The following is an 18,634-nucleotide window of genomic DNA, read 5'->3' on the forward strand; positions in this document are numbered from 1 at the left end:
AGCAGTTGCTATGTCTCCGTTGAGCACAGCTGTGGCAGGCTGTGCAGAGAAGGCTTCCATCCCTCACACCCCATCACGCAGCCCTCCAGTCCACCCACCACCCCGCGTTGCAAGGTTGACCAGTTACTTCTGCATGTCGTTCTTTTTTTTTTTTTTGGCCATGCCGTGTGGCCTGCAGGACATTAGTGCAGAGTCCTAACCACTGGACCAACAAGGAATTCCTATGCATATACTGCTCTTGATCTTCCCGGTCCCTGTTGATAAATGCATTCAGCAGTAGATGCTATGGAAGATATTAGCATGTCTCTCAAAAAGAAATATCAAAATACATATCTATTGCCTCAGTAGAAAACACTCCTTAAGGCTTTAGCTATGAAAAAATACACTGTTTGACACTTTCCCAAGTCTAATGAGTTACCTCATCCTGGTCAAAATCTTGGTAAATGTAACCCCTTCCCATGGAGATCCCAACCGCAGCCCTTGCTAACACATGCCTTTTTGAAATTGGTGATACCTGGCCTACTTGAAAAATAGACATCAGATTAGTGAGGGATATCACAGTGGATTCAAAAGTATTACTAGAGGGCTTCCCTGGTGACACAGTGGTTGAGAGTCCGCCTGCCAATTCAGGGGACGCGGGTTTGTGCCCCGGTCCCGGAAGATGCCACATGCCGCGGAGCGGCTGGGCCCGTGAGCCATGGCCGCTGAGCCTGCGCGTCCGGAGCCTCTGCTCCGCAACGGGAGAGGCCACAACAGTGAGAGGCCTGCGTACCGCTAAAAAAAAAAAAAAAAAAAAGTATTACTAGAGCTTAAATTCAAAGGCACAAGGTACAGCATATGAACATAATATGAATGTATATGAATTACACTGGAGTATAGATTTTTTAAAAATTTAATAACATGGACTTATGCCAATATAAAATTAACACGTCAAAGACTTTATTCAACTTATTGATGAATGAAAAAAACCAATAGGATGTTAAAATTCAAATGAGAATTTAACACAGTAGACAGCATATTTTTACAGCTCTATGAACAGAAATCATTTGTATAACTATGGACAGGAAGCATTTGTATTTCTCTCAATTTTCTACAATTTAACTTCTACCTCTACAGGTTGTAGAACCAACGAAACAAACAAACAGACAAACAAAAATACAAAACCAACCCTGGTGTTAATTTTCTGCTGCTGCTGTAACTAATTACCAAAAACTTGGTAGCTTAAAACAACACAAATTATCTTACAGTTTCGTTGGAGTATCTTACAGTTGCAGGGCAGAAGTCCAAAATGGGCTTCACGTGGCTAAACTCACGGTGTCGGCAAAGCTATGTTCTTTCTGGAGGCTCTAGGCGGGAATCCGTTTCTTTGCTTTCTCCACCTTCTAGAGGCCACCCAACTCTTTGGCTTCTGGTCCTCTTCCTTCATCTTCAAGGCAGTCATGGTTGGTTGAGTCCTCTTCACGCTGCAGCACCCCAGGTTCTCTGACTACACTGTCACATCTTCGTCTTTGACTCTGACTCTCCTGTCTCCCTCTTTCACTTGTAAGGACCCTGGGGATTATACTAGGCCCACCTGGATAATACAGGATAGTCTCCCCATCCCGAGATCCATCAACGGTGCTAACTCCTTTGAGAATCAGATGATCCCTGAAGAGTCCACAAGAGACCACACCCTGTGGTCCACTGGAAGGATGCAGTCCACTGAAAGGACACAGTCCACTGAAAGGATGCCCAATAATCTCTTGTGCCCTTTCCCCAGTCTTGGAAAATTTTTCCTGATGATGCCAAGGCCCATAACAAGGGTGACTATGCAAAACACAAAATCAGGCAACCCTGGAATCATGTCTCTGAGCAGGGAAGCAGCTGCCCCTTTAATCAGGCCGTGGTCGCTGTTCTTGCCCAGCTGATTTAGCTTGTTTCCCTTGGCCTCTGCTAGCGTTTGAGTTGTCCAATCCTGGTTACTGATTGATCAAATTTCCTTTCCTCAGCCCTGGAACAGAGCACAAACATTTAGTCCATAAACTGGGAAAAAGTTAGAAGGGGACAAAGAGAGAAAAGAGGCATATAGGTAGGGCACAAACAAAGCCAAACCTTAACCACTTTATGGTTTTGTGTCGACCTGCATTGTCCCAGGGCTGGGACAGGGAGTGGGTGCAATAGAGAGTGGGGTAGAGATGTCTCTCCACACTGCCCTCCTCCTCCCACCCATTTGGCTCTCACGGAATAAGGGCGAGCCAAGAACTCCCCTGTAGTAAGTCCAAGATGTCTTCATGCTATTAACTACATGGTCACAGTGAACAGGAAGTAGCCGGCCACTCTTGATCAATCCAACAATTTTCAAACTACTGTTTTTTTTTTTTTTGTTGTTTTGTTTTTTGCGGTACACGGGCCTCTCTCTGTTGTGACCCCTCCCGTTGCGGAGCACAGGCTCCGGACGCGCAGGCTCAGTGGCCGTGGCTCACGGGCCCAGCCGCTCCGCAGCATGTGGGATCTTCCCGGACCGCGGCACAAAGCCGTGTCCCCTGCATCGGCAGGCAGACTCTCAACCACTGTGCCGCCAGGGAAGCCCCAAACTACTCTTGATCAAACTCCTGCTTAACACTGAATTTTCACATTGCTCAGTTAGTTATTCATCTTCTCTCTCTAAAGAAAATCCTCTTAAATAAATGGCAATCAACCAAGACAGAATGAGAAGTTGCCTGATGGAGGCCAGAAGGTCACTTCATTTAAAGCCAAAGTAACTCATTCCTTCCCTGAGCAAAATCTGATTGAGACTTTGCTGAGTGCAAGGTCCCGGGTCAGGCTTTGCTGGGAGTACAGATAAGTCCTGCCTTCAAGGAGCTTCCAGTCCAGGGGGTGGAGAGGTAAGGGTGAAGTCGCATGTCCAAAAGCATAAAAAGGGAAGAAAAGCATTCCAGAGAGAGGGGACAGCAGCAGGGAAAGCATGAAGATGTGGTCACAGCGGACGCGTTCTAGGCTGGGAACTTCAGATAGAAAGAAGTTCAACCCATTCGCTCAAGCTCAGGAGGAACGGAACAATGCCATGAGAGATGAGACTGAAGAAAGGGAGGAGGATCAGATTATTGCTTGTGTACCCTCAGTCTTGGGTTGAGTCCTTCATTCACTAGATATTTATTTAGCACTTTCTATGCTCCCAACACCAAGTCAAGCACTTCTAATGGCTCTACCTTCAATAAGCCACAGTCTACGGAGGGGAAAGAGCTATGCAAATAAATACTCTCACTAGAGCGAGATACATGCAAAAAAGAGGTGTGCTTTAAGTGCTGAGCAAGAGACCCCCAAACTCTGCCCACAGGATTGGCAAGAGGAAGGAAGGCCACTCAGAAGATTTTGCAAAGGCTGTATAATTAGTAATATACTTCCTGCGTAACAAGCAGAAGATGAAGACTCATGGAATGACTGCTCCAAGGCTCCATGCTCATAGTCATTCTAAAGCCACAGAACTCATCTCGTCCAGTCGGATTGGGTCCTTGATGGCTCCGTTCCCATTGCGTCAAGACAGTCGAAGCCAGATTTAAATCCTGCACAAATTCACTTCTCTCCTGCTCCATTCACCTGCCTCCTGCAACATTCCTTGGACTGGTTTCTCTCTGCCCTGTAGCTCTGCAATTTAGCCCAGAATTTGGTTTCCTCCAGTTTTTGACCTTGGACTCACTGTCTGCCTGCAGCTCTTTAAATTGCTGATTCTATGAAAGGCCTTAGGGTCACATCAACTGCCTCTATCAGTTACTCAGTAACTAACTTGCAAACTCTGAGATTCGCAGTCAGGCGAGAAGGAAAAGCTTACAGGCACTCTGCATTCGCTCCGCTTGGCTAACTCGGCATTATAAAGAAAGTTTCTCCTTCCAGAGGTGAATTCCAGCTTTCACAGCCAGTGGAGCCCACAGTTCTGAGCCCGTAACCGCCATTGCCAGCCTTGCCCAGTGCTGGCCGTGTCCAGGGTGTTTTCCCCTTACCTTCCCAACTACACCAAAGACCCTGCAGTTTCGTGGCATTCTGCTGTAGCTGCCTAATTTTTTTGACCCTCCAGGCCCCACGTTTTTTGGGCAAGGATCATCAGAATTATTTCTGTTTTCCGGCCTTACTGGGAAACTCTGAAATGGCAGAGTGCAGCCAGAAAGACCCTGTACGGAATCCACTTTGCTGGATTCCTCATGGGACGATTTGGAATAAAAAATACCCTAGCAGGCATTGGCCGATGACCACTGCAGCTAACAAAGGGGTTAGTGAGCCTGTCTTTCATGGAATCTGCTTCCTAGCTCTGGATTTGACCTGTGTGCAAATTTCCAGGAAGGACTGAACATAATGATGCTGTAAGCCAGCTTGGATGCTGAAGTAGGTGGCCTTACAGAAATGGTGGCCCTGAAGGTAAGGCCCAGAAAGGTAAGCTGGCTAACTGCCTACACCTGCTCACCAGTCTGGCCAAGCCCAGAATCTGGCTGGGGCCTGTCCACAGCCCAGAGATCCAGGGGGATGATTTTAACTGTGTGCACATAACCGTAGAGACAGATGTCATTGATACTGCAATTGGGACTTGCTGCATGCCTCTCCCCAAATAACCTGCCAGTTCCAAACCTGTTTATACCCTCCTGCTTTTCTTCATGCCTCATTATTTATCTAAAGGAAATTATCCATGGTTCAAGCTACACAAGTTTCTAGGTATTGAGTCACCTTATCAAACAGAGCCAGTCCACTGGGTCCAGATACCAACACATCCAGACTTCTGATTTAGGTGAATGTCAATTCCATATGTGCTCTACTAGGGATGAGAGGGGCAAAAGGGGTTCGTCACACATGAGAACTCCTGACAGCTAACTGTGGAACTTGGGAAGCCACTGACATTTTTATCATCCACTTGTCATGATATCAGCGCTTACCTGTTTTAAGATACTAGGGTCATGCCCTGAGACCTCAGGTGGCAGCCACTCTGAGCTACCTGCTGCATGTCAGCGCTACCTGCAGGCTTTGTAGTCGAGTGCGCGACCGCCCTCCCAGTCCCACCTCACTTCCTGATCCCTGCTCTCATCTGACCCATCCCAGACCGCTGGCCAAACACATAAGGAGTAAATAACACCTCATGGGACAGTGACTGTCTGTGTCATCACCCTTATGCCCACTGCTGCTTATATTTATATATACTGTCCAGCACAAAGGAAAGCACTGTGTAGGCTCTATATAAACACTCTGTATTTTCATTACTGTTATGCTATGTGATGATCCCTAAATAGACAGTCTTTCAATTCTGGGACCATCTTTCTTCTCTCAGCTGCACATTCCTAATGTCTTGCCATGACTTCGAACTCAGCATGATTAACATATTCCTTCCAAATCAGGTGTTTCCTTCCAACTCCTCTATTTCTGTTAACATTCTCTCGGTCGTTGGGACTAAAAACCTGAGTCCCCCCTCCAAATCCTCCCTAACAATCACATCTCATATTTTACCTGTTACCTGATATTTCAGATTCCTTTCGAATGCTTCCCTAACCCAGCAGTTGTCAACCCTGCTCATGCATTAGAATCATTAGAGGAACAGTCTTAAAATAACAGGTGTGGGTCCTGCCTGGGGTCACCTCCCTCATACGGTTGTGCAGATCATTCGGTGTAGAAGGGTGGGTGGTTGGCTGAGCCAGTTCATGTTCTGCTTGCTAAGCCATTGGCCCTGGCATGGAGCTGCATTTGATGAGAGGAAAAGGAGCCTTTGAACTCACACAAAGGCACAGTATAGACCAAGAAAGCTCTGGCCATCCTCTGAAATTCTGATTCAGCAGACCTAGACATTTATATTTTAAATAGCTCCAGTGAAATATGGAGACTTCATTCCTAAATAACTGCATCCCCTTCTCTCTTTTTTTTGTTTTATTATTGTTACATCTATGTATGTTATAAACCCAATAATACATTGTTATAATTATTACTTTTAAAGGGACTTAGAGAAGAAGAGCAAGTACATATTACAGAGTTTGTTCTACTAACCTTCTGTTCTACTATGTCTACTATAGAGATATAGTAGAATATCAGAACAAACTGATATTCCTGTTTCTCTTTATTTCTTCCTATGGATTTGAGTTTCCATCTGGTGTCATTTCCTCACTCCAATATAGCTTTGCACCCACCAGCTTCCTTCACTCTGTTGTGTTACATTTTTACATGTTTTAGCCCCAACAATACAATTCTATACATATTATTTTATTCCATTACTTTTTTTTTGTTTTCTTTTTTTGCAGCACATGGACCTCTCACTGTTGTGGCCTCTCCCATTGCGGAGCACAGGCTCCGGATGCGCAGGCTCAGCGGCCATGGCTCATGGGCCCAGCCGCTCTGCAGCATGTGGGATCTTCCTGGACCGGGGCATGAACCCGTGTCCCCTGCATCGGCAGGCGGACTCTCAACCACTGCACTACCAGGGAAGCTGCTAAAAGTGGACATTTTTGATAATAGATTGTAGCAACTATGGATGCTGATTTCCCATCCCAGAGGCTTGTAGCTGCTGTTTGCTTCATCATTTGTTTATTTGTTTAATGGCTTGGCTGAACTAATTTTGCCAAGTCTATTTCCCCTGTGGTGTGCAGTCTCTGATGTCCCTGCTCAGACAGTTTCCCCTTGCTTTTATCTTTTACCGTGGGTAGCTGGGGTTGCCCAGGGTTGGCCTCAGGTTCTTCTCGGTCACAGGCGGTACTTAAGGCCCCTTAAGGCCAGTTATATTTGACCCTTTATCATTGGATATGTGTTTGGCTTGGAGGCTGCTGTCACATTCAGGGGGTTTACTTTTTTGCTCCATGTTTGTCCAGCACCTAGCAGCTTAGATGTTCCCTCTCTGATCACTCCTGATAGGGTGCAGCCTCAGGCATGCCCACAGTCATCCCAACTGCCAGGGATGAGTGTGATTTTACTTTTAAGACTACTTTCCTAGGAGCTGCCCCTGGTCAGAGTAGCTTATTGTTCAGTCAGTGTTTGGTCAGAGGTTGTGTTTAAGCCCATTGTGCGATAAGGAGCCCTGTGTTAACAGCCAGTGTGTGGCTTGGGGAAGTTTTCAAGTCTGCCCCATCCTGCGCCCTGATTGCCCCTGAGTGGGGGCAGCCAGGCACGTGTGCTCAGGCTGCTTGATCCCTAGTGTGGAAAGGGCTTCCAGGAAGGCTCTTATGGGCTTCCTCTTTCCCTGGGTCTCTATTAACTTTCTAGCCACTCTGCCATTTTGCTTGTATCATGGAGCAACCAGCTCCTCTTAATTGCTCTACATCAAGATCTCTGTTGTTTTCCACAGCACCATTAGGCAGAGTTTTCTCCAGGCTCTGTTCCAATACAGTCTCAAGCGGAGTTCTGAAGCTCTTTGTCCTCATGAGTTGCTTTTCCTCCTTGGCAGAACCTGTGTGCCACTGCATCAGAGCTGGGGGTGGGGCCCCATTTTTCCTGGAGCAACACCCTGCTCTGTGAGGGGGTGGGGTGGGGGATGGAAGCTACTCATCTTCTCTGCCTGTTCCTCCTGGTTTAGAACCCCACTCTATAAACTGGCTTGGGGGAGGGATGGAGTGATGGGGCCCCAGTATTCCAGCCTGCCATGCCTGTAATAGAGTTTCCACAACAGAGAACTAGGGGCATGGGAGTTCTGACAGTCTGCTTCTCCCAGGGTGAAACTGTAGCCACAGACTGGGAGCTGGGATGAATCTTCTTATTAAGAGCAGAGCTCCCTGGGAGAGCTTCTGTAACAAGGGGCTAGGAGAGGCAGGCTAAGGGAATAATGGGTCGTGGCTCAAAGGCCATAGATTCTCATCATTCTTCCTAAAATGTGGGTTTCTTGTATAATATATTTCTGTTTGCTCTATGCTCTTGGAACCATTTCAAGTGATTTTTAAATGATAGCGTGTCTTACAGTTTTTACCAGTTAAGTTGTGTTTTGCTGGGGAGAGGATCCACCTAACTCCTTGCCCTGCCATTCTGAAAGTTCCACCCTCTATGTGTTATATTTAGAACAGTGCCCACCAGGGTAAGTGCTCGACAAATGATAACTGTTATACTTTGTTTCTCGCCATTTATCTTCAAGATTCAGTGTTTTCCATTCTCAGCGAAGCCTTCCTTAGGGTGCAAAGCCTGTGACAGCAAGCCTGCCTCTGAATCCAGTAGCATTTATTATGTTCGGCTTTGCCCAGTTACCTACCTTCTGTGTATGGGTGCTGCCTCCTTGGCTGGGGCGTGAGATGCTCTTCTGCTTTTTTATATTCCCAACACATCTGAGGCTCAGTAAATATTTGTTAAATGATATGAAACACAGAGTACTATAAATAATAGAGGAACAGTTTGTACCTGACAACTACGTAAATAATCCCATTGACACATCCACGCAATAGGCTATTTTTTTAAATAACAGTTTTATCATAATTCTCATACCATACAATTCACCCATTTAACGTGTCCAAGTCAATGGTTTTTAGTATATTCACAGAGTTTCACAACCATCAGTGCAGTTTTAGAAGTTTCATCTCCCCCATTAGCAGTCATTCCCCATTTCCCTTCAATCTCCCATCCCTAGGCAAATCTACTGTCTCCATTGATTTGCCTATTCTAGACATTTCATACAAATGGAATCACACAATATGTGATCCTTTGTGTCTTGCTTCTTTCACTTGAATACTTGAATAAAGTATTCAAGGTTCATCCAATTTGTAGTGTTTCAGTACTTCATTTCTTTCTATTGCTGAATAGTATTTCACTGTATGGATATATCATATTTTGTTTATCCATTCATCAGCTGATGGACGTTTGAGCTGTTTCTATCTTTTAGCTATTATGAATAGTACTGCTAAACATGCATGTGCAAATGTTTGTGTGGACATGTTCTCATTTCTCTTGGGTATACACTGAGGAGTGGAATTGCCGGGTCATGTGGTAACTCCATGTTCAACCTTTTGGGGAACTGCCACACTATTTTCCAAAGCAACTTGTACCATTTTACATTCCCACCAGCAGTATATGAGGGTTCCAATTTCTCGACATCCTCACTAACACTTGTTATTATTTGTTTTTTTGATACAGCCATCCTAGTGAGTGTGAAGTAGTATCTTGTTGTGGTTTTGATTTGCATTTCTCTGTTGAGCATCTTTTCGTGTGCTTATTGCCCATTTGTATGCCTCCTTTGCAGAAATGCCTATTCAAATCTTTTGCCCATTTTTAACTTGGGTTTTTCTGTCTTTTTATTATTCAATTGTGAGATTTTAAAATATATTCTAAGGTACAAGTCCCTTATCACGTCTGGGATTTGAAAAAAATTTCTCTCCCATTCTGTGGATTATCTTTTCACTTTCTTGATGATGTCCTTTGAAGCACAAAAGTTTTAAATTTTGATAATGTACAACTTATCTATTTTTTCTTTTTGTTGCTTGTTGCTATTGTTTATCCTTAAAAATTATGGACATAAACTTAATTAATATTTTTTTGGATATGTCTACTCAGGCAAGGGAAACAAAAGCAAAAATAAATAAACAGAATGCATCAAGCTAAAAAGTTTTGCACAGTGAAGAAAACTATCGACAAAACAAAAAGGCCACCTACTGAATGGGAGAAGATATTTGCAAACAATATACCCAGTATGGGGTTAATATCCAAAATATTCAAAGAACTCATACAACTGCACATCAAAAACATACACCACCTGATTAAAAAATAGGCAGAGGATGTGAATGGACATTTTTCCAAAGAAGACTTACAGATGGCCAACAGGCATGTGAAAAGACTCTCAGCATCACTAATTAGGGAATTATTAGTGCAAATCAAAACCACAAGACATGACCTTACACCTTTCAGAGCTGCTATTATCAAAAGGACAACAAATAACAAGGCAAGGATGTGGAGAAAAAGAAACACTTGTGTACTGTTGGTGGGAATGTAAATTGGTGCAACCACTACAGAAAACAGTATGGAGATTCCTCAAAAAATCAAAAATAGAGCTACCATATGATCCACCAATTGCACTTCTGAATACAAAAAAAGATATATGCACCCGTGTTCATTGCAGCATTATTTACAATAGCCAAGATATGAAAGCAACCTAAGTGCCCATCCATACATGAATGGATAAAGATGTGTATATGTGAGTGTGTATATACACATATATATATACATACATACATACATATACACATTGGAATATTACTCAGCCATAAAAAATAATGAAATTTTGCCATTTGCGACAACACGGATGGACCTAGAGGGTATTACATTAAGTGAAATAAGTCAGAGAAAGATGAATGAACAAACATAATAAAAGAGAAACAGGGTTATAGATACAGAGAACAAAACGTAGTTGCCAGAGGGGAGGGAGGTGGGGGGAGAAAATAAATAGGTGAGGAAGATTAAGAGATACAAATATCAGGTGCAAAATAAATGAGTTATGGGCATGAAATATACAGTGTGGAGAATATAGTCAATAACTATGTAATATCTTTGGATGGTGACATTGTAACTAGACTTATCATGGTGATCTTTTTGAACTGTATAGAAATATGGAACCACTATGTTGTGTAACAGTAACTAACATTGTGTCGTAGGTCAATTATACTTCAAAGACAAACAAACAAGCAAATAAACAAACTCATAGAAAAGAGATCAGATCTGTAGTTACCAGAGGTGGGGAGTGGAAGGGGAGGGGGGAATTGGATGAAGGCAGTCAAAAGGTACAAACTCTCAGTTATAAAATAAGTAAGTACTAGGGATGTAATGTATGATATGGTAATATAATTAACACTGCTGTTAATGTTAATTATAATGTTATATATGAAAATTGTTAAGAGTGTAAATCCTAAGAGTTCTCATCACAAGGAAAAAAATATATTTTTTCTTATCTCTTTAATTTTGTATTTGTATGAGATGATGGATGCTCACTAAACTTATTGTGATAATCATTTCATCATGTATGCAAGTCAAATTATTCTGTTGTACACCTTAAACTTATACAGTGCTGTATGTCAATTATATCTCAATAAAACTGGAAGAAAAGTTATGGACATGAAGATTGTACAGAGAAAGAAAAATGCTTATGATGAATTGCTAATTTGTTGACACATGACATCTACCCAATTCAAATAAATTTTAGCAGACAGGAAATTTATTGGTCATGAACTTTGAGAAAGGTCAAACAATTAAATCATAGGAAGGCCAGGGTCATGGATCAACCTCAGAAAGAGCTACATCCAGAATTCCTAATAGCACCCGGGCTCTCTCTACAGTTCTTTTTGTCTCTTATTTTAATTATATGTCCAGAAACACCATCCCTTGGAGCTCCCAAATTTTACATATTATAATTCTGACACCTAGGAGGGGCTGCTCACATGGTTCAGGTGTCCATACTCCAAATAGGAGCAAATCTACTGCTTACCCCTCACCCCGCACAGCACATGCCAACCCAGCCACGCACCCTATATAAAAAGCTATTTTCTGAAAAGATATATGAGTTGACAGTGCTCACTGGGGATAACGCTGGAGGAGAGAGATTGTTACTTTTTACTTTACATTTTTTATCATGTACCTGAAGTACTTTTTTTTCAAATTTAAAACAAAACAATCCTTTTAATGTTTAGAAGGGAAAATGTGTATAGGAGAAAAGATAAGAAAGAAAATCTCTAAATGCTAGCATGGGCTAGATGCATTAAGAGGATGGGGGGTCACGTAGGATTGCTTCCTTTTTTCAGTTTTTTCCCAAGTTTTTGTAAAGTGATTATATAATTTTATACCAATGATAATCTTTAAAAAAAAAAAAAACAGAACCACACAGGGAACTGTATTCAATATCCTGTGATAAATCATAATGGAAGAGAATATGAAAAAGAATATATATATATGTATAACTGAGTCATGTTGCTGTACAGAAGAAATGAACACAACATTGTAAATCAACTATACTTCAATAAAATAAAAGAAAAACAACAACAACAACCAAAAAACCCAGAACCATAGAAAAGCTGAAGAAACACTTCAGAGTGTTTCTTTGAAGAAACACTTCAAAGCATTTATTTGCTTTTGTAAATAAATAAATAAATAAATAAATAAATAATAACAAATACATAATCACCTCCCAAATTAATCATCTGAGGAAAAAATCTGGATTTCTATATTTTATTTTTGCATGAAGCAAAGCTGACCCAGAGTCACTCTGCTCTTTTGGTGCTGGCAGTCATAGACTGTTGCTGGCAAGCGTGTGAGTCAAAGAACTGAGAGAAGAATCTTTTCCACAGCCCATGTTAGCCCAAGGCTGGTTCTGGAATAATAAGCTAGGAAAGAGTGGTGAGGTTTTGGAAGCCTAGAGATGATGATAAAGCTCCTTTCATATAAAATAAGTGGGGTTAGGAAGAAAGTCGGTTTGGCTGCTCCAGTTTTATTGCTGGGCAAGGTCTGCCTGGATCCACCCAGGTGCAAGAATCTACTTCAACCACAGACACAGCTGAGGGATGACCTTTCTCAGGTGATGACTGCACTTCACTGGTTGGTAGATTTCCTTCAGCCTCAGCCCTAGCCTTCCCTCTTTCTCCTTTCTTTTCAGTAATATCTCCTTTTACATGGACCCCGTAAGTTTCTTCATCACTAATCGTTAATGAGGCTAATCACTAATCTCTACATTGTGACCTAACAAAGATCTGTGGTGCTTCTCCTCTCCAGAGGGCTCACCATGGCTTTTACTGTGTCGTCCACTAAATCAACATCAGGAAGAAGAGAGGGCAAGATGAATGAACAGGAGATAACTGAAGTGACCACATTTCTAACCAGCGAGTTTAGGCATGGGCCATGCAGATCCAGGCAGGATGAATCAGGGACTGGAAGAGAACTGGCTCTTTCCCTTCTCCTTGGCTCCAAGACTCACCCCCCAGGCTGTGGAAGTGGGAAAGGACAGTGGATGGGCTGGTATTGGTTTTCCCATGGGACTCTGTGTTATTTTAGAATTCTAAACTTAAGAGACATTTTAACCTTCCTTGTATTTGTTTATTTGCATTATTACTTTAGCTTAGCCACCATATTTTATACATCAGTACAAACTCCTTCATAGTTTGCCTATGTTTGTATATTAACACCAAAACAGGCCAGCAAAACTCAGAGCATCTGATCACTTAAGGATGTCCCCGAGCTGGGTCTGACCCTTCTAACCCTTCCTCTCAAAGAATCAAGCTGACTTCCAAGTTGAGGGAACTGGCCAGCTCGTGTTCACAGGGACATTCTCAACCTTGTTATGGGGAGTGGGGTGGGACAGGGGGGAGTGGCAGAGAGTACTGGCCTGGAACCAAAACTCAGAGTTGGCAAACAACTGGGATAGAAAGTTGTCCCTTTGTAATGCAGAACTGGAAGCTCTGGCAACTCAGCTGGTCTCCTGGGATTAATACAAATTTGGTTTTACTTAATGGGATCATGGTCTCTTTCTCTGGTCCCGTTTTAAGTTCAGGCCATGATGTCCTGGCATTAGGGGAGCAGGAGAGTCTATAAAGGGCATAGGATTGGTGTGTGGAGGGGCACAGGGCAGAGGAATCTGAGGAGTTCTCAGAGGATGCCAAGACTCCACATCCCAGCATCAGGAAGTACAGCCCATACAGAGCCAGGGGCATCTGAGGCTGGGCCAGGATTTAAGGAGAAAGACGGAAGATCCCAGAAACAACAAAATAACATTATGAAATGCAGGGAGGCTGGCAAAGGCAATGTGGCAGATTTTGTTCTGGGTATTAAAATTGCAGGTCTGATTATGTATGGGATGACACTGCTGGCTCAGGGCAAGTCCTGACTGACCAGGCTGCCCTCCAACAGCTCTGACCTCACAGTACCCAGCCTCCTTTCGGTAATTGGAAGGACTGAAAACGCCCTTCCTCAAGGACAAAAGTATCTCCCATCATAGGTCTGATGCTGGACCCTGAAACAAGTTGTTCCTTTAATGGGATTGTTTCTGACAAATTGGATCCAATGTCCCTGTTAAAATGCAAATACATATTTGGAGCAGTGACAGGGAGTGGGTAAGTAATAAGCCTTAGCAGCCATCAGCATTTTAGCTTGAAAATTAGTTTGGGAACAAAGAAAATTTTCCTGAGGACGAGATACAGAGTGGGATGGTTAGGGGTTTTGCTGTTGTTCGTAGCGGTGGTAGCTGTTTGTCTCGTTTTGTCTTTTTGCTGGGGGTGGGGTACAGGCTGCAGGCAGGCTTAGAGCCAAAGCCGCGCCGAGTAATGGCGGAGGCACTCTGATGTACTGCAGTCCTTGCTCTCAAAGGACGCATAATTCAGGCACGGGGGAGATAAATCACGGACATCCCAGTCTCTCAAAGCCGTCATTGGAAAAGGAAGGATGAGCCAGGGTATATCAGAGAGCAGAGTCATGCCGCAGGGCCCACGGGGGTGAGGGATCCATTCACCTCCCCACTGGGCAGAGTAGTGTTTGCTGGAGCAAAGGGTTGTAAAGAGAAGGTTGAACTCAGCAAGAAAAATTCCTGGGCTGGTCTCTGTTTGCTAAGTAGGGCCTACCACCCTGGCCGGCCAAGCCCTACACAGGCCACGTCTCTAGGAAAATACCAGGGCTCCACTTCCTTTCTGTTCTAAGAATCATACTGACATCTGTGGCTCCACAGGCCACAGGGTTTCCTGATCAATCAGGCGGCCAGCACTTTGTGAGTGGTAGTCAGGTGCTCACCCTTCATTTAACCAACTAACCACCACCAACCAACCACCACCATCAGAGGCTGTTGTGAGGGAGGCCTTGGGGGTCTCTGGGGACTCAGCCCTGTCAGCTCTATGTCATACTGTGCTATGGGTCCTAGCACCTTGGATAGGGGCTTTCTTCTGCACATCCCAGAAGAGCAGCTGGCCTTGTTAAAATGTGCCAACTTGCTTATAAATTAGTCCCTTTAGGCTCTTCTATTCCTCAAGAGCTATATACGCTCAGAGTCTTCAGGAAATATCAAGGCCAACCTCCCCAGAAAGGCTTAATACCACCATTTTACAAAGGAAGAAACTGAAGCCCAGAGAGATTAAAGGGCTTGGTTAAGTCACACAGCTCCTTAGTGGCAGATTTGGAACTAGAACCCAGGTTTCAACTCCCATTCGGTGTTCTTTCCTCTAGAATCTAGTCTCTGCCCTCTTGTTATTTTTGGCATGAGAGAAAAGGATTATATTTGCGGCTCTAGGAAAGCTTTGCTCTTGGATTAAATTCTGATTTTCTCCTCTCAAGGCTCACTGAAAGCCACATACAGAATTTCTCCACTGGATTTGAGTTAAAAAAAAAAATGACTCTAAAGGAAAAAATAGCAAATCTGGTGTCCTAATGAGATAATGAATGCACAAGTACTTTGCAAGAGGTACAGCACTTCAGGGCTTTTCAAATATAAGGTATTATCGTGCTCTTGAAAGAAATGCATAGCCCTTACTGGTGTAGGGGTGGGAGTGGGGGCCTGGTAGAGAGTGTGAATCACAGACTGTGGGAAGGAGGGTTTTCTACAGAAAGCTGACTCATTTCTTGGTTGTCCCAAACTTAGAGAGCCAAGCTTCTCGGGGTTATTTCTCACCTCAGTAAGGAACTGGTGGTGGGTTCTTTCTGGGGTCTAGCACTGCAGGAAAGCTGCCCTCAGTACAGGGGTGGGTCATCTGCCTCTGGACTGCCCAGGCCAACTTTGGTTACCACAGTTAACTGTGGTTAGCTGTTGGCATAATCAGCCTTTGGAATTTACCTTTTAAGGAGCCCCGCTGTGCTTCTCTCTGCTGGAGCTGCTGAAAGAAGGTCATCAGGCAATTGCTGGAGTTAAAGAAGTCAATGGCTAAGCTATAAAGACAGGCATCCTAGATCTGGCTACATCATGGCGATTTTTTTTTTAATAGTTATTTATTTATTTACGTATTTGGATGCACCGGGTCTTACTTGCGGCACTCAGGATCTTTAGTTGTGGCATGCGGGGTCTATTCCCTGACCAGGGATTGGACACGGCCCCCCTGCCTTGGGAGCGTGGGGTCTCAACCACTTGCCCACCAGGGAAGTCCCCGTCTTGAGGGATGTTGCATATGGGATGGATTCCTAAGAAAAGGTGAACATTTTTAATATCCACAGCACACAACAGGGTGGAATGCTGGGCCACTCAGTACTTGTCTTTGTCCATTTGGCTGCTGTAACAAAATACCACAGACTGGGTAGCTTACAAACAACAGAAATTTCTTTCTCACAGGGGAAAACAAGATCAAGGCACCTAGCAGATTTGGTGTCTGGTGAGAATCTGCTTCCTGGTTCCTAGATGGCAGTTTTCTCCCTGTGTCCTCACAGGGCTGAAGCAAGGAGCTTAGCTCTCTGGGTGGTTCCCTAGGTCGGGTGACCTAATCACCTCACAAAGATCCCACCTCATAAAACCATCACAATGGTCATTATGTTTCAACATATGAATGGTGGCAGGCCACAGATATTCATTCTATAGCAACTCTTTTTCAGTTGCAAACTGACTGGAAATCCATTTCAATCTGACTTAAGCAAAACAAATTAATTTACTGACTCACCTAATTGAAAAGTCTAAGGATAGGGCTAATTTCAGGCACTATTAGATCTTGGGACTCAAATGATGTCATCTGGACTTAGTTTCACCCCATCTCTCAGCTCTGCCTCCCCTCAGTGTTACCTATAATCCGTGTGGTGGCCCTTGGTGGTGGCAGTTCACCTGGAATGCTAGGGGTTCCACCAAATGAGAGAGGAAAGCTCTTTCAGTAATGTTCCTCTCCTCCCTCAAATTCATTCTGATTGGACTAACTTGAGTCACACCCACCCCTGTGTTCATATTGGCCAGAACAGGGTCATATGCTCCAACTCCAGGGCCCAAGAGTAGATGTCCCCCTTAGACACTTAGTCTGAGAGGGAGGGGAGGGTAATTTCCCAGAGGAAATCTAGAATGCTGTAACAGTAGGGGGAATGGACACTGGGCTTGGAAAAATAATGGACAGAGATTTAGTTCTACTCACATAAGTGTCTGAAACAGTGTCTCCCCCATGTCAGTGTGACCAAATTTCAAACTCCAGAGATTCTATCTGAGTGCAGTCATTCTCTGATTTCTGGATGGTTGAATGGAAGGTATACAGAATAAATGTTTTCAAAACTGTATGCCATCAGGGCATCCCCTGGCGGTCCAGTGGTGAGGACTCCACGCTCTCACTGCCAAGGGCCCTGGTTCAGTCCCTGGCTGGGGAACTAAGATCCCACAAGCCACACAGTGGAGCCAAATATATATATATTGCTTGTTTCTTTGTTTGTTTAATGTATGACATCTATGGTATGAAGTGCAGATATCGGGCTGTGTGTCCTTCCCAGGAATATTTGCATTTAATAGGCGATTCAACACCTTAATCTAAAATAAGATGAAATTATGATTGGATTAGAGAGCGGTGGGAATTTCAGGCAAGCTGCTAAGAGTGAGAAGTAGGGGAAGAGAACCTCTCAACTGACACAAAAATGAACAGTGCCCTACCCCTAATTGAGAGTAAGGCTGCTCCTGATAGGAAATGTCCCTATTGCCTTGTCTGCAGTCCACAGCCTCAGTCCCCTCAGTCCCAACTCCCGAATCATTAGGCCTTGAGGGTATTGCTCCTTCTCAATACCATCTGTTCTGGTTTTCAAGGTCTCCCTCTTTCTCTGGCTCTTCCTTCCTCCAAAGGCACACACAGTCTCACCTCTTCACTTTTGCACGGAGGCTCCTTCGTGGTGCCTCACTGAGTTCTATGTTGTCTCTCCTTCACTCTCTGTGATCTAGAAAGATGACACTGTCAGTGGAAAATGAGTACAACTGGAATTTTGCACTGAATTTTAACAGACCTCAGTGCTTTTGACTTTTTGAGTGAACACAAAAGAACCTGAAACTTCTCCATTCATTTGCTGGTTTACAGTCTGTCTGCTCCAAAAAGAACTCCAAAATCTCCCAGGATCTTTTGGTGATTCACATGTTCATTAGGATCATCTTTTTATCATTCCTACAATACGTTAGAGTTTTTAGATTCCCCTACAACATGTTCCTGTCTTGCAGACCTTACCTCTAGCTAGTTCTATCTCCATTACCAACGTGCCCCTAATTCTTTGAGTCATTCTTTGTTGGCTACTCATTGGCTGTATTATTCTAGCAGTACAGATTCTCTGTTTCTCTGTCTCTCTCTCCTAGGGCTAGAGAGGTAATACAATTTTTGAAGCTGGCTGAATGTATAATTAGGAGTGGTGGAGACTGTGGCTAATTGGAGAGGGTAAGCCCAAGCTAAAGGCATTTAAATTTTTTTAAAAATTTAAGAAACTGTGGGACAAAGAAAACTAACCTGTTTTCCAGAGAGGCTAATGTGCAAACAACTGTTTAGACTTGTCTGGAAGTTGTTCTGTTCTGCAGGACTCTTCCTGAGCAGTGCATTTCCTTCTTACCTGGTGAAGTTAGAACATATTGTTTAAAACTCTTGCAGGAAATGGCAGTAATTCGAAACGGAGGCCGAGGACGAGGTTGATGCAAATATTAGAATATAATTTCTTTACCATTTTTCATTAGCAATGTATCTGTAATTATGAGTGAGCTATATGAAGACTTCAGCACAACCTGGAAATATTACATATTTAATATCAGCCTCCTTTCCCTTCCTCAGAATCAGGAATCCTATAT

This window comes from Mesoplodon bidens, assembly GCF_964165515.1.
Source record: "Mesoplodon bidens genome assembly, chromosome: 9".
In the NCBI taxonomy this organism is placed as follows: Eukaryota; Metazoa; Chordata; class Mammalia; order Artiodactyla; family Ziphiidae; genus Mesoplodon; species Mesoplodon bidens.